General features: G+C 39.3%; 1 protein-coding gene across 3 annotated transcripts in view; it reads left to right on the plus strand.

The window, feature by feature from the left end:
• Positions 1-21079, plus strand: part of SESN1 (sestrin 1) — a 115871-nt gene that overhangs the window by 1877 nt on the left and 92915 nt on the right. The gene's annotated exons all lie outside the window — the stretch shown is intronic.

A 21079-nucleotide genomic window follows, 5' to 3' on the forward strand; every position in this document is an offset into this window, starting at 1 on the left:
TTTTTTTTTGGTAATGGGGTCATCATTGTGCACATTAGTTACTGTTGCATAGCTAAAGGTGGCTTGTAGAAGACTACATGATTCATGTTTTTGAATTTTTGTGTTCAGTTCCGTTGTTTATTGTCGGTATACTTCATTTGGTTTCTTCTTTAACCTTTCATTTTGCTGCTTATTTTGTGTTAAAATGGGAAACCAGATAACCAATTTTGTTAAGAGTTATAGTGAAAACAAGTAATTGGGCTCTGGGGAATACAGGGTCAAAGGACTATAATATAGTAAGTAAATGGGTACTGGAGTCAGATGACAGAGTAGGCTCAAATTATCTTTTATATTTATTTATTTATTTATTTATTGTTAAAATATATTTTTATTGATTTCAGAGAGGAAGGGAGAGAGAGAGAGAGAGAAATATCAATGATGAGAATCATTGATCGGCTGCCTCCTGCACGCCCTCTACTGGGTATCGAACCTGCAACCTGGGCATGTGCCTTTAACCTGAATCCCTTCAGTGCGCAGGCCATCCGGCTAGCCCAGGGGTGGGCAAACTTTTTGACTCGAGGGCCACAATGGGTTCTTAAACTGGACCGGAGGGCCGGAACAAAAGCATGGATGGAGTGTTTGTGTGAACTAATATAAATTCAAAGTAAACATCATTACATAAAAGGGTACGGTCTTTTTTTTTTTTAGTTTTATTCATTTCAAACGGGCAGGATTCCGCCCGAGGGCCGTAGTTTGCCCACGGGCCGCTAGCCACTAAGCCAAACCAGCTGGGGCGAATTATTATCTCTTTTATTAATGTACTACATAACTTTGGACAAGTAAGTCACTGGACTTGTTTGAGCTTGGATTTCCACACCTGTAAAATGGGAATAATAAAATAGAGCTATTGTGAGAATTAAATGTGATGTAAAGTACCCCACTACATTGTGGGTACTTCTCTCCCCTTTCATAAGTGAAATACATAGACTATCTGATATAGTATATTTCAAGACTCATTCATCCTGCAAAATGATTCAAAACTCTTCTCAACTGTAAAGGTTTCCCATAAATTTAGATTCTTTTTTTCATCTCTGCATCTATTGCACTTTATTCCTGCCACAATTTTAACAGGCACTTTACTTATATTGTGTTATAATCATGTTTATGTGTCTGTCTCCCCAGGAGGGCTGTAAGTTCTCAAGAGTATTGGCTGGGACCTGGAAGCTACTAAATAAATATCTAGTAGATGAACAAATTTATATTTGGCTTCTTTTGTTGCTTATCAGTTTGAATAGATGAAGTTACCACATTAGGGAGTTTCCACCCCCACATCATTCAATCATGCCTTCATTCAACCATTGGTTATGGAACCCCAGGTGAATGCCATTCTAAAAACAGAGAACCAGTGGTCAACAATTTTGACATTCTACTGAAGGGAGACAGACCATAAAGAAGTAAACAAATAATGTAATTTTAGATAGTAAAGGAAAACTTCCCTGAAGAGATGACATATAATCAGAGATTTGATGAATGAATAAATATTATCCTGGCAAAAATGAGATTTTTGAGGGGGACATAGGGAACAATACGTGTAGGTTACTCATGGTAAGAAAGAGCAGATAAGTTCTAAGAATTGAAAGTAATGCAGTGTAGTTGGGGCATACAGTTTGTTGGAAGTGTGAAAGCTTGAGCACAAACTTACATAAATCTCTCCTTGACTCAGTTTTCTCATCTGCAAAATGAGAATAATGCTAATTATTCTGCTTCACAATGAGAATACAATGAAATAATTCTTGCAAAGCATAGCAAAGTGCCTAGCACAGCCGTGGGCAAACTACAGCCCGAGGGCCGGATCCGGCCCGTTTGAAATGAATAAAACTAAAAAAAAAAAAAAAGACCGTACCCTTTTATGTAATGATGTTTACTTTGAATTTATATTAGTTCACACAAACACTCCATCCATGCTTTTGTTCCGGCCCTCCGGTCCAGTTTAAGAACCCATTGTGGCCCTCGAGTCAAAAAGTTTGCCCACCCCTGGCCTAGCACGTAAGAAACGCTCAGTAATGTTAGGAATTCTTACTGCTTTTAGGCAGCCAGATGATAGGATCTTATAAGCCTTGTTAAGATCCGTGGACTTTACCCTAGGAACAGGGAGAAGCCCCTGGGGCCTTTTGAGCAAGATGGTGACATATTCCATTGTGTATTAGAAGGATTGCTTTGGAAGCAATGAGGAGAATGGATTTCAGGGGTCAAAGTGCAACATCAGTTAGCAGTTTGTCCACCAGCCCAAAGCAAAAATGATGGTGGAGTAGGATATAGTGGAAAGAGTGAATGGGTTTGGGAGATAGCTAGAATATAGTGTTTAATTGGACATAGGAGGTGAGGAAAATAACAAACATTAAGGATGGCTTGAAAGTTTCTGGCTTTAACTACGTGATGAGTAGTTCTATAATTTCCAGAGACAGAGAGTGGGTCAGTTTAGGGGGAATAAAGAGTTTTGTTTTAGACATGTTGAGATTACATCGCCTATGTTGCATCCTATAAGAAAAAGCTCACAAAGGGATTTTTGCCCCTGCTATACCACTGTTCTACTTCTGCCATTATCTCTCACTTCTCCAGACTTAACCCATCCTCCACCTTTCTATCCACCCTCATGTAACTGCAGAGCCATTTATCTAAAAAGAAAATCTGACCATGTTACTCTCCTGCGTAAAATCCTTTAAAATAGGACAGACTCTAAACTTCCATAAGAATTCAGCGTCATCCGGCCTCCACTTGCCACCCCAGCTCATTGCCCAGCACTCCCAGCCTCACAGGGAAACCAAATAACTCAAATGTAGCACTCCAGAATACTTTTTGTTACTCATTAGTAACAAAGCAGCAGAACTGAACTGCATTTGCAATTCCTGCAGGTCAGCTCAGAGGACCATATTAAGGAAGAGAGAGATGGTAGGGCATCTCTGTTTGTATTCCTGTTGTAATTTATTGATTTCATGTCAACATACTTAAATTTATTTAGCACATTTTTTTAAATTTTTAAAAAAATATATTTTATTGATTTTTTACAGAGAAAAAGGGAGAGGGATAGAGAGTTAGAAACGTCGACCAGCTGCCTCCTGCACACCTTCTACTGAGAATGTGCACGCAACCAAGGTACATGCCCTTGACTGGAATAGAACCTGTGACCTTTCAGTCCGCAGGCCGGAGCTCTATCCACTGAGCCAAACCGGTTAGGGCTATTTAGCACATTTTTGAGCACTATTCTGTGCCAAGCTCTGACCCAGGACTGGGGAGGTCAGTAAGATTTGTTCTCCACTTTTGAGGAAGGTCATCTATTCTCATAGGGGGCTTTATTTTTTAAAAATTTAACCCCATAATACCTTTTTGATATGCTTGATTTCCCTAAACAAAGGAACAAAAACAATCCACTGGTAAACTATAGTCTTTATGATGCATTGTAATTAGAGGGGAAATGTGAACGTATATACATACATCCAAAGATTATGAGTAGTCAAAATAGCCAAGTACATTTTCAAGAATGGTCATTTGATTATTTTCATTTTCTTCTGAAAATGTCTGAAAGTAATTTGACTTACGATAGAAAATTTAGATCAAGTAACAAGGTATGTATCTTTAAGTGGGATGGAGGAGGCATTAAGTGATTGTTACACCCCAGTGAGAAATGAAACTTAAGCTGTTGGGTATGGTGCACATTTACAGTTGTTAGAGTTCCAGATGGAGTGTTCCTCTCCACCCCTGGCTTACAGGATGAATCATATCTGCACTATCTATCCTCAGTGTCTTCTTTATAACATATTAATACATCCTGTCCTCTTCCTTTGTTCTGACTTTTCAGAAAGATTGAAACTAACAAGGATACTCCCTTTTTTTTTTTTTTAAGTTTTCAGCTTTTAAAATAAATATTTTATTCCTTTTACAGTGTCCCAAATGGTCTCTAGCATAAGGGGGGAAAAAACCCAGAATGATTAATTTTTTATTTTACTTTTAAAAATATATTTTTATTGATTTTGGAGAGGAAGGGAGAGGGAGAGAGAGATAGAAACATCAATGATGAGAAAGAATCATCTATCAGCTACCTCCTGCACACCCCCCACTATGGATCGAGCCCACAACCCAGGCATGTGCCCTTGACTGGAATCAAACCCGGGACCCTTCAGTCCGCAAGCCGAAACTCTATCCACCAAGCCAAACCAGCCAGGAGCTGATTAATTTTTTAAAATATATTTTTATTGATTTCAGAGAGGAAGGCAGATAGATGGATAGATAGATAGATGGAGAGAGGGACAGAGAGAGGGAGAGAGATATCAATGAGAGAGATCCCCTTCTGCATGCTCCCCTACTGGGGATCGAGCCTACAAACCCTCCTGCAAGCCCCCAGTGGGGGATCAGGCATGCGTGGATGACCCGAATGATTAATTTTAAAAATATTTTTCTAACATACTTCTTGTTTGGTTCATAAATGGGAAGTAGTATTTTGCAGGGAAATGGGATGTTGAACACTTATTAGATTTTGATTTGAGGTCATGGGTTGTTCATGATATCATGGAGGACCCTGTGAACAGTTTAGCTTAATTAGAATTTTCTCATCTTTAACACATGTGCTCTTAAAGTGATGTACAAATCATTCATGTACAAAATAATTAGAAAATAGGTATGCTGTTCTCTTTGTTTCAGAGTTATATTTTCCTTTTGGTAAGCCATTAGAAATTTGCCAAATACCTTTTAAACCATTTGGATAATAAATTAATAACTCAGATAGCTAATTTAAGGATTTGTCGAAACTTTGACCTGACAGAAGGTAGTTGTGGAATCTTGGGTGTAATAAAGGATTATTAATCACTTAAAACTTTGACATGCCCCGGCCAGTTTGGCTCAGTGGATAGAGCGTCTGTCTGTGGACTGAGGGGTCCCGGGTTCGATTCCGGCCAAGGGCACATGCCCGGGTTGCGGGCTCGATCCCCAGTCGGGGACGTGCAGGAGGCAGCCAATCAATGATTCTCTCTCATCATTGATGTTTCTATCTCTCTCTCCCTCTTCCTTCCTCTCTGAAATCAATAAAGAGATATATCTTTAAAAATAAATAAATAAATAAATAAATAAATAAATAAATAAATCTTTGACATAATAGGGCCCTGAATGGTGTTATGTCCTAATCATAAAGAGTTTTCATATTTAAAAATAGAAAATATTTATGTGATAGCAAATTAGTGTGGACTGGAGGAACTGTAGACATGGGAAAACTTAAATTTGTGTAAAGACGAGGGGAGATGCTGGGGAAAGGGGAGGCAATGCTTAAAATACAAAGAAGGATAAAAGTACTGCTGGAATTCATCAGCATCCAGCAAGCCTTGCCACTAATTTTAATCTTCTTTATCACAATTTCTCAAATAGTCATTTTTTTCACACTATGGTAAAATACTTGCTTTTTTAATGGAAGTCAATGAAAAACAGGATTTACTTTGACCCAGCTTTTCTAGATCACTTATTACATTAAGTGAAAAAGACCATAGTTGACCTTGATGAAATTATGCTGGCACAGTATACTTGGGCATCTGAGGGTTCTTCAGACTATTTGATGATGACATTGCTAGGGGCATTGGGCAGACTGGAAATCTACACTAATAAAAGAGAAACATGCAAATTGGTGTCACTCCACTACACCCACCAGCCAATCAGGATGAGTATGCAAATTAACCCAACAAAGATGGCGGTTAACTTGCATATGCAGGCGCAGAGTGAAGACTGAAGACGACCAAAGACTGAAGAGGCTTGGCTTCTCTGCTGCGGTCAGAGCGAAGGCCTGGGTCCAGGGTGGCGGAGGAAAACCGGTGCCAGCAGCCAGGGGAAGGAAGGCCTATTGCACGAATCTCTTCGTGCAACAGGCCTCTAGTTTAAGTATGAAAAACTCAGCTAGATACTCATACTATGGGAACATTATTTCATGCTTTGCTTTTTTTCCTGTTGGTTACTACCCCAAGTAGTGTTGATAAAGTACATTTACCATGACTTTGGTGTACAGAAAAAGTCTTTAAAAATATTCTTGTGGTGTGGTGTTTTTTTTAATGCCTTTTTTGCTGGAAATATTTAGGGAGTTTTTGTAGGGTAACAATTAGGACCATTTATTGGATTTTCCCAGTTGGTAATTTTATTGTTAAAAGTTGTGTTTTACTAGTAGACTGTCACAATTTGTGATGTTTCAAAAGACTCGTGAAATTTGGCAACATGAGAATTTTCTGTCTTCTTGTGCTCTAATCTCTTTTATATAACTACTTACAGAAAAATCTGATTAGTTTGCAATGAAATATGGAATTACCTTAGAAAAATGAGATACTTTAAGTTTTATATTTTATTTACATCTTATCCAATTTTTTAACTTAAAAAGGGAAAGTTCTTCATAGATTTATAAAGTATTACTCATAATATATCTTAAAACAACTTCCTAAGCTTTTAAATTATATTAAAGGGAAATAAAATTTGTGATATGAATTTTGTGAGTTATATTACCCATCAACTTTAATATATAAATATTCATTAAAAGAATAGTATTCACTTAGTCTTTTAACTTAATTGTATAAGTTGACAAGCTACTAAGTATATATACATATGCCTTTTAAAAAAATAGCTAGGATAATTTGTCAGTTCTGTGTGTAATATTCAGTAAAGTCTAATTAGAATTTTAGTAACCCCACTAAAAATGAGCATTTACTGTTTTGATACTTCAGTGTTTGACAAGCACTGCATACTTGTCTTTAGATTTTACATGATTTCATTTTCTAGCAAGTTGGCAGGTGTTAAGCTGTCTATAATTATAACTGAGTAATTTTTCAAATGCTATTCATAGCCTAAACACAGCAAGAAATTCTTCCGATCATGTGATAAAGACCAAGCCTTGCAAAATAGTGGTAGGGTGATATGTCCAATGGAACTGAAAGACATAGTTAGAAGAAGTCTTTCAAAAGTGAAAAATGATAGGGAGACAGGTTTTCTCATCAAATAAGGTCTCTCGAAGTCATTGGTAGTGATTACACCTCACCAAATTAAGATGTGCCTTACTTACACAACTAACAAGTAATGTATACATTGGCAGACTTAAATTATTAAATATAACTTAAACTTATTTAGTTTTGTTGTATAATAAATAATTGAAATTTTATTGAACCAATATAGATTTGACCACTAAACCTAGTGAATTATTTTTTCTCATTTCATTCATTAGGTGTTTGTTGTATGCCTACTATTTAATAAACACTATGCTTATCTATCTTTTGACATGTCAAAGGAAAGGCTGTAATTTTCACCTAATTTTAATAATGCTTCTACTTTAAAAGACACACACAAAAAAACCCCAGCTCTGGCCAGGTAGCTCAGACGGTTAGAGTGGATCCTGGATCAGGGCACATACAAGAATCAACCAATGAGTGCATAAATAAGTAGAACAACAAATCGATGTTTCTCTCTTCCTCTCTCTCTCTAAAATCAATAAATAAAATTTAAAACAAAACAAAAGAAGCTTGTATTTTATTTTTTATCTACTTTGTGATGTGATTATAAAAACTAAAGGAGATAATATTGATAAAGCATTTTGTAAGCTTCAATATACTGTACAAATTTAATTATAAATTAACATTTGGAACTTATATGTAAATGAGGCTAACAATAATACCAATTTCACAGGGTATTTTTGAGAAATAACATGAAAAGCATGTAGAAGTGGGCCTGGTTCATAGTAAGCACTCAACAAATATTGGTGACGATGAAGATGATGGACTTGATCTAGGTCATTTAGATAAAAAAAAATTAAACTCCAAACTAGCATTCCTTTTGGATTTTTATGTTTATTAGAGTTTAGGATTTTTATGGGATTATTATATATGTTTTTTTAATTAATTTCAGAGATGAAGGGAGAGAGAGTCAGAAACATCGATGATGAGAGAGAATCATTGATCAGCTGCCTCCTGCATGCCCCCTATGGGGATTGAACCTGCAACCCAGACATGTGCCCCTGACCAGAGTCAAACCCAGGACCCTTCAGTCCACAGGTCAACACTCTATCCACTGAGCAAAACCAGCTAGGGCCATGTATTAACACTTCTAATTACCTTTTGTACATTAAATATTTATATACTAGAGGCCCAGTGCATGAAATTCGTGCATGGGAGGGGGGGGTCCTTTAGCCCAGCCTGCACCCTCTCCATTCCAGTACCCTCTCGTAATCCAGGACCACTGGCTCCTAACTGCTCACCTGCCTGCCTGCCTGATCGCCCCTAACCACTCTGCATGCCTGCCTGGTCGCCCCTAACTGCCCTCCCCTGCCGGCCTGGTCACCCCTAACTGCCTCTGCCTCGGCCTCCGCCACCGTGGCTTTGTCTGGGAGGATGTCCAGAAGATGTCCAGTCTAATTAGCATATTATCCTTTTACTAGTATAGATTGGCTGATTAATAAAAATGTCCAACTTTATCAGGGTTCTTCTAACCAGCCACTCCCCCACACTTGCTCAGAGTTTTTTCCCAGAGATGGTGGCACATCTATGGCATCTATCTCCTCCTTGAAGTCCAATGCCATTCTGGTATGTCAGCATGACACTAGCAGGCAGGATTTGCAAACAGGCAAGGTTTGCAAGCAGGCAGCTCCATGTTTCATCCAAGTGGTCAGGTGCACACGTAGAGATCCATGACTAAGGCCTGTGCTTCAGTACCTAGACACCATTGGAGGATTAATGGTCAAGACCATAGGCTTTGAAGTTAGACCTGGCTTTAAATGCTGTGCTGTCAAACTTGGTGATGTTGGACAAGTTACATAACCTTCTTACAAGTCTCAGTTCCCCCACAGAATTTGTGAGGATTAAATGAGGTCACATGTGCAATCCTTACTGGAACCGTGTAAGCACTCAGTGAATGTTAACTATTAGTTTTATGTTCTGCCCACAGAGTGCCATGGCACAGTATGCTCTTTAGGGTTCCCTAAATCTCTGGGCAGCTGGGAAAGCTTTCACCTACTTTCCAAGTTCCCTGGCTCTAGGGAATAGCACTCTAAAGGAAATAGCACTTCTAGGAATCAAATTAAGGATTTTATAAATACATCTTTTTTTTTACAATACCACCATAAGAAGTAGGTATTATTACCCCCATTTTACGTATCAGAAAAAATTAAGGCCCAGAGAGGTTGAGTAAGGCCCAAATTATCATTGCTAGGAAGAGGAGGAGCCAGATTTCAAACGTAGGCTGTGAGACTCTATAGCAGCGGTTCTGAACCTGTGGGTCGTGACTTCTTTGGGGGTCGAATGACCCTTTCACAGGGGTCGCCTAAGACCATCGGAAAACACATATATAATTACATATTGTTTTTGTGATTAATCACTATGCTTTAATTATATTCAATTTGTAACAATGAAATTGGGCGTCACCACAACATGAGGAACTGTATTAAAGGGTCGTGGCATTAGGAAAGTTGAGAATTACTGCTCTATCATTTCACCATTATACTGCACTATCTGAATAAAAATTTCATATAAGTTTCCTAACACTGAAAATACATATTATTTTTCTAAATTACTTTTGCTTCAGGATGAAATGAAAACTTGAATGTTTCTAGGGGGAACCACACTTGCACATCAAATTCTTTTTTGTTAATCCTCACCCAAGGATTTTTTTTTCCCCCATTGATTTTTAGAGAGCGTGGAAGGGAGGGGGAAAGACGGAGAGAAACATCGACACCAGAGAGATTGCCTCCCGCACACATCCTGACTGGGGTGGGAAGCTAGTGGGCAACTGAGGTACATGCCCCTGACCAGAATCGAACCCTCAACCCTTCAGTCAGTGGGCCAATGCTCCAACCACTGAACCAAACCGGCCAGGGCTCAAATTCTCATTTAAACTCTCCCCCATCTTGAAATTGCATTTGAACCCTGCTAAATCTCAAACTTTCACAGTGGCATGTTAATTTTCATTATGTTGTCATTATAAATTTCAGCTGATTGCAACGTGGTTCTGCACTGTGATCTTGAAAGTATGGTATACAAAAGGCTTATCTTTACATTTAGAGATTACTAAGTAAAATGATTTCTTTAGTGAACTGCCTAAAAGAAAATTTGGTATATTTCCATGAGTAATAGAGTAAAGATTAGCTTTGAATGTTAAAAGAGCATTCTCCTAGCTAGTTCATTGTTGCCATGACAGTGCTGGCAGGGTGAGTGTTGTAGTAACTCCTTGCAATGATCTTATTTTAGACCCTAACGTTTGCAAAGCTGAACATCCCTGTCCCCGCCCGCCAAGTAACTCTAGTGGAAAAGTACTGGTTTTATAATTGGCTTCTGGCTTTGTAGCTGAAAGACTGCACTATTGTGGGCTTAGAAAAATAGTGTAGGAGTGTTGAGTATTTTTCCTGTGGATTATGAATGTTTGAAATTTCCCAAAATATGGTATTACATTACATGTCATACAGCAAGTTGTTTACAGCTAAAAAGGGGCCTCAGTAGTCTTTTTAAAAATCAACCCCAGATTGTATCATACATTGAGCTCATATAGAAATCATTTTTACATTAGTGTGTCTCCTGTGCATACTTTAAAGTCTTTAGATTCTTTATTCAGTTATTATGGAAAATAAACATTTAGAACCTTAAATGGATATTGTTTAAACAGGGGTAGAAAAAGTACTGTTTAAAAATTCTTTTCATTGTTCAACTTTCATAAAATTTGAACATTTTTTTTCATTTTTTTTAAATTAAATCTTTATTGTTCAGATTATTACAGTTGTTCCTCTTTTTCCCCCCCATAGCTCTCCTCCACCCAGTTCCCACCCCACCCTCTGCCCTTACCCCTCCCACTGTCCTCATCCATAGGTGTACGATTTTTGTCCAGTCTCTTCCTGCACCCCCACACCCCTTTCCCCCCAAGAATTGTCAGTCCACTCCCTTTCTATGCCCCTGGTTCTATTATATTCACCAGTTTACTCTGTTCATCAGATTTTTTATTCACTTGGTTTTTAGATTCACTTATTGATAGATATGTATTTGCTGTTCATAATTTTTATCTTTACCTTTTTCTTCTTCCTCTTCTTAAAGAATACCTTTCAGCATTTCATATAATACTGGTTTGGTGGTGATGAACTCCTTTAGCTTTTTCTTATCTGTGAAGCTCTTTATCTGACCTTCAATTCTGAATGATAGCTTTGCTGGATAAAGTAATCTTGGTTGTAGGTTCTTGCTATTCATCACTTTGAATATTTCTTGCCACTCCCTTCTGGCCTGCATAGTTTCTGTTGAGAAATCAGCTGACAGTCGTATGGGTACTCCCTTGTAGGTAACTGACTGTTTTTCTCTTGCTGCTTTTAAGGTTCTCTCTTTGTCTTTTGCCCTTGGCATTTTAATTATGATGTGTCTTGGTGTGGTCATCTTTGGATTCCTTTTGTTTGGGGTTCTCTGTGCATCCTGGACTTGTAAGTCTATTTCTTTCACCAGGTAGGGGAAGTTCTCTGTCATTATTTCTTCAAATAGGTTTTCAATATCTTGCTCTCTCTCTTCTTCTGGCACCCCTATAATTCGGATGTTGGTGCACTTGAAGTTGTCCCAGAGGCTCCTTACACTATCTTCATATTTTTGGATTCTTTTTTGCTTTTCTGGTTGGGTATTTTTTGCTTCTTCGTATTTCAAATCTTTGACTTGATTCTTGGGATCCTCTTGTCTGCTATTGGATCTCTGTATGTTACTCTTTATTTCAGTCAGTGTATGCTTAATTTCTAGTTGGTCTTTTTTCATATCCTCCAGGGTCTCACTAAATTTATTGGCGGTTTCTAGAAAATTCTTGAAAAACCTTATACCCGTGGTTTTGAACTCTATATCCAGTTGTTTGCTTTCCTCCATTTCTGTCATTTGTGACCTGTTTCTTTGTCTCCGCATTTTTTATGCTTCTCTGTGTTGGTAGAGTGGCCTTGTGTGCTAGGTGTTCTATAGGGCCCAGTGGCTCTGCCTCCCCAATTACCTGAGGTGGACACCCTTTGTGAGCTTTGTGCACAGCATTGTTCTAGTTAAGCCTTGATTGTTGTAGGTATCACTGGGAGGAATTGACCTCCAGGCCAATTGTCTGTGAGAGTCAGCTGTGTCTACGGTGGGAGAACTTCTGTGCTGAAGACACCCTTATGCGGCAAGACTTGCTTCAGTGGGGCTTTGGTGCTCACTGAGTCTGCCCCCTGAGTGTGTCCCTTATGGATCTGAGGAGTTGTAATTGGATGGTCCCACTCTGACCACTGGGTACACTGGCTCTTGGATGTAAGGAGGTGCTAATTTAGCCTCTGCCTGAGGCTACCCAGCAGGAGCTACCCCTTCCTTGTTTGGGGTTTGGAGGTGCCCAAATGAGGCCCAGCTGTGAAGCAATGCAAGCTGCTGGGGGGGCTTGGGCCTTCTCTTGGAAGTTCTGGGTCTGTCTGGCCCAGCTGCAGTTTGTTAGGTAATTTTCAGATTGCAAAGGGCCAGAGCATTCATATGCAAAAGCCTCTGCCACAGCTTGGGTGGGGCGGGGTCTCAGGGAATCAACAGGCGGAGCAAGTAGCTATGGCTGATCCTCAGCCCTGCCCTAAGGGGCCCCACGTCTCAGTGTCCCGGTAATCGCTGCAAGCACCTCTGAGAGGAAGCCGCCCTCGAGTTCCGCCCACTGCCAGACAGTCCAGTTTCTCCCCGTATGAGTCTGGGTCCCCAGAGACTTACCTGGAACTGGAGTTCAGAGCAGTCAGGGGCTTGTGACTCCCTCCCGATTCAAAAAGACAGCCTCAGTTGCCAGCCCTTTCCGCGTACGCCTCCGTACCTCTGCACTTTACTTCCTCACCTCCTCTGAGTCTCAGTGTGCTTTTCTCTTTCCTTCTAGTTGTAGAATTTCCACTCATCCAGCCTTCCTGTGGTTCTGGATGATGTCCGTTTTGTCTTTTAGTTGTATTTTTGAATTTGTTGTGGGAGGCAGCAATTTCCGGTGTTTACCTATGCCGCCATCTTGGTTTCTCCCAAATTTGAACATTTTAATCTTGATTTCCTTAAATTATGAGCTAACTTATTTAATGATTTAAAGAAATTACCCAATTTGAACTGTGTAGTTAAACTAACATAATTGTTGAGGTGTTTTAAAGTACTTCACTGATACTTTCTAATTGTAAATCCTATTATAAATGTACTGTTACTCTAAAATATTTTCAACTCATAATAGTAAGTGCATTTTGTATACTTTTGTACACCATTTGTTCAGAGTTTTGATATCTATGGCAATATACATTAAATATATAGTAGAGTACAATAAAACAAAATGATTTTGGCAACAAACCTTGTCAAAGAAGATGGAAATTTTAATTCTATACTTCCTTCATTAGTGACAATTACTACAAATAATTACATTTACTTTTTTCCTAAATGCTGCATTCAAAGCTTAGCTCATCTTTCTTAGATGCTAATGTAAGCAAATTTTGCACAATTGGGTCTGTACTAAGTAATTAAGTATGGCTGTCAGGCAAGCCCTTTTTTTCAGTTTAATATCCTATCTAATAAAGAGGTAATATGCAAATTGACCATCACTCCAACACAAAGATGGCCAGCAGGGGAGGGCAGTTAAGGGTGACTGAGCTGGCAGGGGAAGACAGTTGGGGGTGACCAGGCCTGCAGGGGAAGGCAGTTGGGAGGGACCATGCCTTCCAGGGGAGGGCAGTTGGGGGGTGGGCCAGGCCTGCAGGGGAGGGCAGTTGGGGGCGACCAGGCCTGCATGGGAGGGCAGTTGGGGGGGACCAGGCCTGCAAGGGAGGGCAGTTGGGGGTGACCAGGCTTGCAGGGGAGGGCAGTTGGGGGGGACCAGGCCTGCAGGGAGGGCAGTTAGGGGCAACCATGCCAGCAGGGGATGGCAGTTAGGGGTGACCAGGCCAGCAGGGGAGGGCAGTTACGGGCAATTGGGCTGGCAAGGGAGGGCAGTTAGGGGCAACCAGGCTGGCAAAGGAGGGCAGTTAGGGGTGACCAGGCGAGCAGGGCAGGGCAGTTAGGGGCATTTGGGCAGGCAGGGGAATGGTTAGGTGGTGATCAGTCTGGCAGGCAGAAGCGGTTAGGGGCAATCAGGCAGGCAGGCAGGCAAGCGGTTGGGAGCCAGCAGCCCTGGATTGTGAGAGGGAGGCCCGATCCCGGTGGGATTCCAGATTGGAGCGGGTGCAGGCTGGGCTGAGGGACACACACACCCCTGTGCACGAATTTCATGCACCAGGCTTATAGTATAAAATAATTTTCTAAACAAAAAATTTGACCCCAAGCTAGAGTTGTATTTGACTTTTTCACCAAGTAATGGGTATCTTAGTCTTTATTTTTTTATTCCTTTTAATATATGTTATTGTCTCCCTAGTGGTAATTATTCAGACGAAGAGGTGTCTCATTTTAAACTACACTTATCTTTGATGGCTCTTTCTTTGAATTTGGGAGTAGGTATGTAGTAAAATGTGGAATCAAACCTTAAGATAAATATTCGGTCATTTTGATAGTACATATATTTATAGAAAATGTTTTTATTGGCTGGAACGAAACTAAATTATGGTTCTTTTTCTTTTGTTAAAATATTTAATAACAGGGTTACTGTTTTATTTTTTCCTGAACCCTACAGCACCTCCAGCTGACCTCCCTTCAGCTAAGGTTGAAATTAGTATGGTTGTTTAAAGTAAGAATTCATTTTAAATCTTTCTTTGTACCTGACACTGTTCTCGCACTGTGAAGGATATAAAAAGTAGAAGACAACCACTACACTTAAGACCTTTTAAGAACAAATCAAGACTGTGACTAAAAATGTTAAGTTTTATGGTTCTAACTTGACAAAAGTGTAACTGTTGGTGGGGACTGTTCATAGTAATTCTACATTTATGAAATCATCTGAGAAAAGATTTATGTATGATAACAATTACTATAGTGCTATTTCAGATATAAATATTATCTATATGTATTTTTTATATGTATTTTTATATGTAAGTGGGTAATAATATAACCCATTTAAATTATGGATTGATTAAGTTATGGTGCATCCGTATAAAGGACTATTACACAGTTATTAAAAGTTGTTTGAAAATATATAAGAAAAGAATAAATATATATGTAAGTGGAAAAGCAAGTTTTAAAGCAGTATGCCAAGTATATACATATTTTTATAGAGAGGGCAAAAAGTCAGGAAACTTATATGCACCAAAATATTAACTATAATTCTCTTTTATTTTATTTTTTAATATATATTTTTATTGTTGATAGTATTTCAGATATCTCCCATTTTCTCCCCTTTTCTCCCCCACTCCCAACCCCTACCCACTCCCCACCCCCTAGGTCTTCACAGCCTTATTGCCTGCTGTGCCATGGGTTATGCATATCCTACATAATAAAGAGCTAATATGCAAATGGTCGTCATGCCATCACACCATCATGCTGTAACGGCTCAGACACTCATCATGCCATCACACCATCATGCTGTAACGGCTCAGACACTCAACACTGGGGAGAGAGGAATGGGGACCAGCCAGGCTGCGGCCCGGGAGAGGGACAAGCTGCCCACCCCGCAGTCCCAGGCACCAGTGGCTGGGGCTGCGGCCTGGGAAAGGGACAAGCCACCTGCCCCACGGTCCTGGGCGCCAGCTCCCCGGGAGAGGGACAAGCCGCCCACCCCATGGTCCCGGGCTCCTGCGGCTGCGGCCTGGGCAAAGCCACCCACCCATGGTCCCTGTGGCTGCGGCTGACCCATGCAAAGCCGGCCTGGGTCCTGGGTGCCTGCAACTGGCCAGAGGGAGGGAAGCCCAGGTCCTGGGTGCCTGTGACTGGCCGGAGGAGGGAATCCTGGGTCCCAGGTGCGGGGCAAGGCAGAGGCAGTTAGGGGCGACCAGGCCAGCAGGGTAGTAGTTAGGGGCTATCAGGCTGGTAGGGGAGCAGTTAGGGGCGATCAGGCAAGCAGGCGGAGGGGTTAGGAGCAATCAGGCAGGCAGGCAGAGGGGTTAGGGGTGACTAGGCAGGCAGGCAGGCAAGCGGTTAGGAGCCAGCGTCCTGGATTGCGAGAGGTAGTCGGACATCCCCCAGGGGGTCCTGGATTGGAGAGGGTGAAGGCCAGGCTTAGGGACTCCCCTCTCCCCTCCCCCACCCCATTGCATGGATTTCATGCACCAGGCCTCTAGTAAGTATATAAGTTCTTTGGTTTATCTCTTCTTGTCCCCCCAACTCCACATTGAGGTATGTCAGTCTGTTCCATGCCTCCCTGCTTCAGAGCTTATTTTGTTAGTCAATTCATTCTGTTCATTAGATTCCACAAATAAGTGAGATCATGTGATAATTTGTCTTTCTCAGTTTGGCTTATTTCACTTAGCATAATATTTTCCAGGTCCATCCATGCTGTCCCAAAGGGTAAAAGATTCCTCTTTTTTACACCCATATAGTATTCCATTAATGTAAGTGTCACACAGCTTTTTTATCCATTTATCTACTAGTAATTCTCTTTTAGAGGTGGCATTATTGGAGATTTAAATTTTTCTTTTTATAATAATCATTACTAAATATTTAATTTTGTTGAGTTCTTACCAAATGCTAGGCACTGTAATAAGCATTTTATATATAACATTTGCAAAATTTGAGGTGGGTTATAGGTTTTGAGGAAGCTGTCTTCCCAAAACAAAATAAATATACACATATGAATGTACCCACTCACTGTAAGGTTAGGTTACGTTTTTGGTTTATTTAGCCAAGGAAATAGGAACTTCTCAAAAGCTAGGCTTTCTCATTGAAAAGAAACTCTTGCATCCAGCCTGGGTGCTACTTTCCTTGGCCCTCAGGTCTCCTAAAGGGGGTACAACTTCTGGTGATATTGTCTGGGTCACATCAGATCTGCTAAACTCAACTCTTGGTACACTATTGCCTTTTTACATCTGGGATCTACATCCACATTCTGGCAGAATTTATACAAACTGCCATTTCTTTGAAGGCTCATTTGCCTGTAATTTTTCTTTTTTTTTCTTTTTTTTACTCTACAGCAACTCTGTGAAGTGAGTTGTTTTTTTTTTTTGAGAAAACAGATTAAGTAACTTAAGTAGTGAATACTTGGAGTCAGGAGGCATGTCTGACTCCTAATTAATTCTGTTTTTAACCATTAATCTATAATGCCCCTATAGAGTCCTTTTTTTCCTATAGAGTCCTTTTTTTTTTTTTTTTGGTAATGAATTTGTTTTAGTTTTATTTTTGGAAATGGCTTAAAATCAATGTGGAAAAATATGATATATAGAATGTTACAGTAACTCAAAGCAAGGAAAGATCAGGACGGATTAGGACAATGAAGGCAGCTTAATGGAGCAAATACATTTTGATGTAATAATTAACTTTACTTTTCAGCTCATCTGTTTGTTTATACAAGTATACACTGTTTCTATCCCCAACATGCCCAAACCAAACCTCTGATGACTGGCGGGAAGTAATTAATGTTCTGTTGTACTTTCCTGTAGATTACATTTTGGCCTCATCTTTGTTTTCTTTTTATGGCCCCTTTTTATTTTCCTTTCCTTCTCACTTTAGTATTGGGCATTATAAATAAAACAGTTCAGCTTGGCCATTCCCATGTGGTAATACTATCGAAATTTAAAGATTGAGATGGCTAAAAGAAGTAGTAAAATTTACATTAATTATATTTTAAAGCTCATTGAAAGGAAGTAGAACTAGATAGGATCTTGAGTCTGTCTAATGAATTAACCTTACAGCATAAACTAGGGCTGATGTTCAGCCAATATTCATTGGCACAGCAATACGTGTTAAAATACTGAAGTATTTTCATACCAGCTGGTAAATAGTAAATAGAGACTGCAAAAGCAATAAAATAAATGATACATAGTCAAGATGGGTGGTTTATCTTAGAAACCACACAGGCACTTAGGTTCCAAGCTGGACTGGTCACTGAAGCATGGAGCTAGGAAGTTTGCCCAAATGCCTTGTTATTTATTTCAGGATAGGAGAGAGAGACCAGGCAGGTGAACCTAATCTGTAAATCCACAAAAGGAGTGGCCAGTTGTGCCAAGGGTCCAGGCTTGCTGGTAACTGAGGAGTCTGCCACAAGACAGGGACAGACACTCAGGGTTCAGTATCAGGTGGGCTTGAGCAGCTTTTCTTTAAGAATTGAATTAGTTATCTGTTCCTTCATAACAAATTTGATGGTTTAAAACAATACATATGTATTATCTTACAATTTCTGTGCATCAGGAATATGGCTACAGTTTAGCAAGGACCTCTGCTTCAGAGTCTCTAATGAGGCTGCAATTAAGGTGGTGGCCAGGATTGTGATCTTATCTGACAGCTCAAAAGGGGAAGGATTTGCTTCTAATTTACATGTTTATTGTCAGGATTCAGTTTCTTGAGTTGTGAGCCTTAATTCCCTGCTGGTAGTTGACTGGAGGCTGCTCTCAGTTCTTTGCCATGTGGGCCTCTGTATTTGCTTATTCAGAGAAAGAACCTGAGAAGAACCAGAGACTAAGTACCAGCAAAAAGATACCAGCAAGATGGAAGTCATGGTTTTTTATAACCTAATCTTGGAAGAGACATACCATCACGTTTGCCTTAGTCTGTTCATTAGAAGCAAATCACTAGGTCCAGCCCATACTCAAGAGGAGCAGGTTACACATGGAATGAATGCCAGGAGGTAGGGATCACTGGGAACCATTTTAAAAGCAGCCTACCACAACATACCTCCTGAAGCTAGAGGTTGGGCAGAGAGAGCCTCCTTGCTTACTGTGAAGAGAGTTGTGATTTAGGTTATGTGCCCAGAAACCTAATTAATGTCTAGAAGAGAGTGTGGCCCAGTAAGTGATAGTATGAGCCCAAGCTCTGTTCTTTCCCCACCCTTGCAACCAGTCTCCCAGATAAGGAAATCTCACATCAGCCCGGCCAGTGGATGCCCTTTCAGGCCTTGCTCCCTCCCTGACTTGGCCCACCAAGGCTCAGTTGGAGAGGCCAGCCCATCTGCCTCTAGCAGCTTTTCTACCTTCCCCCATTATTTCTGTGTGATCCTAGGGAATTTCCTACGTTCCTTTCTTGGTACTAAAAGTAAAATAGCATTTGTCCAAAAGGTAGGAAGTGGTCAACAGCTTTCTTTTCATTATTTAATGATTACCTAATGAGTTGTGAATCAAATCTCAGCTGTCTATAATTTGAGGGAAATGCATATTAAAAAGAAAGCCAAAAACTTTTATGAGCATCCTCAAATGAATAATGAATGAGGTTAAACATTATTGCAAATCCAAATTTTTATTCAGATGTCCCAAACTCAAATTGGTATACTTTATTATCAATTTAGTGGTATCTGAAAGGGAGCAGATGAAGTAATTTATATATTTTTATTTTATAAACCCCAATCTTTATGGATTAGGGTATTGTAGAGCAAGACCAAAGGGATTATATATCTGATAGCAATTTTTAAAAAATTTACCCCATTGAATACAAAGTTGAAGCTAGGAAAGTTCTTGATTTTAGTTAAAATATATACATAATTTATCTTTTTTTGTATTTTATTTTTAATGTCTTGACCAAATATTTGATTAAAATTAAGTTTTTTCCATGTACATTTTAAATCTTGGAAATATATATATATATATATATATACATATATATATATATGTGTGTGTGTATATATATATATATATATGTATATATATATATACATATATATATATATCCATATATATATATGTATATATATATATATATACACGCGCGCGTGTATATATATATGTATAGTCTCCAAACGCTAATAACTTTCTCTCTCTCTGGACCATGGTTCATGCTTTTCTTTTCTACATTTCTCTAAAATTTTCATAATGGATAGATATATCTTTTCTAATAAGACCAAAACATGTTATTAAAAATAAACTTAATAGACCACTTTCTATTCATAGCAGAATGACCTATGAAAAGTAGAACTTAAGTATACTCTCTGAAATGAGTTTCTTCTAATACAGAATATACTAATTTTATTTTTATTTATATTTTTAAAATTTGATTTTTAGACAGAGGAGGAACATCAATTGGTTGCATCTTGCATGCGCCCGACCAGGGATTGAACCCACAACCTAGGTATGTGCCCTGAATGGGTATCGAACCTGCCACCCTTTGGTGCACGGGATGACACTCCAACCAACTGAGCCACACCGGCCAGGGGAGTATATGCTAATTTCAAAAGCTGCTGTTCTCTCTTTTTTTTTTTTAATATATTTTTTATTTTTGATAGTATCTCAGAAAAGCTGCTTTTCTTTAATTTCCTTTAGGAATACCTTTCTTTCAAGACTTGGGCTGTTGATAGGGCAGATCTTTTTCTAATGAATTTTTTCATTCTGTTTTTTTTCTTTGTCTCTAGCACACAGGATGAAAATTGACTCTGAATTCTCAGCTTGTTGTAGCTTTCATGAACACTAGATGGCACTCTTGCTCAACTGAAATCTAGTTTCTCAATCATATTTTAGTGCTGTGGGCTTTAGAAGAATTGAGTATGCAACTTAAAAATGCTTATGTTTCCATTTTGTTTTAAAGGAGGGAATTTGGGGAGAAAGAGGAAGTTTCCAAGTGTAAATAGCAGAGCTTAACTGGTTCAATTTTTCCATTTATCCAAAAATCACCATGTTAATAATGATATCAGTCATTTATTCCACAAATATTTATTATGCACTTACTATCTTTAGGCACTGTTCTTGGGATTACATACATCAGTGGACAAAGAGATAAAAAATCTCTACCCTCATAAATCCTATATTCCAGTGCTTGGATTTTTTTCCCCAGGTGCCATTCTAAGCTCATACTTGCATCACCCACTAACTTACCCATTTAATAAGAAGCCAAAGCACAGAAAGGTTATCTAACTTGCTCCTGTTCACCTAGTTAATGTAGGTGTAAGAGCTGGGATTCAAAGTGAGGCATTTGGTCTCTGGAGTTCTAGTAATCTCAATACTGTACTGCCTCTCAAAAACTGAAGAATATTTTATTATTGATTCTGTTGGATGCAAATAATAAAGTCACCTATCTTACCTAATAATAGACAAACATGCAAAATGACCGTACCTTCACTACGCCTTAAGCCACGT

This window comes from Myotis lucifugus, unplaced genomic scaffold, assembly GCF_000147115.1.
Source record: "Myotis lucifugus unplaced genomic scaffold, Myoluc2.0 scaffold_378, whole genome shotgun sequence".
NCBI lineage: Eukaryota > Metazoa > Chordata > Mammalia > Chiroptera > Vespertilionidae > Myotis > Myotis lucifugus.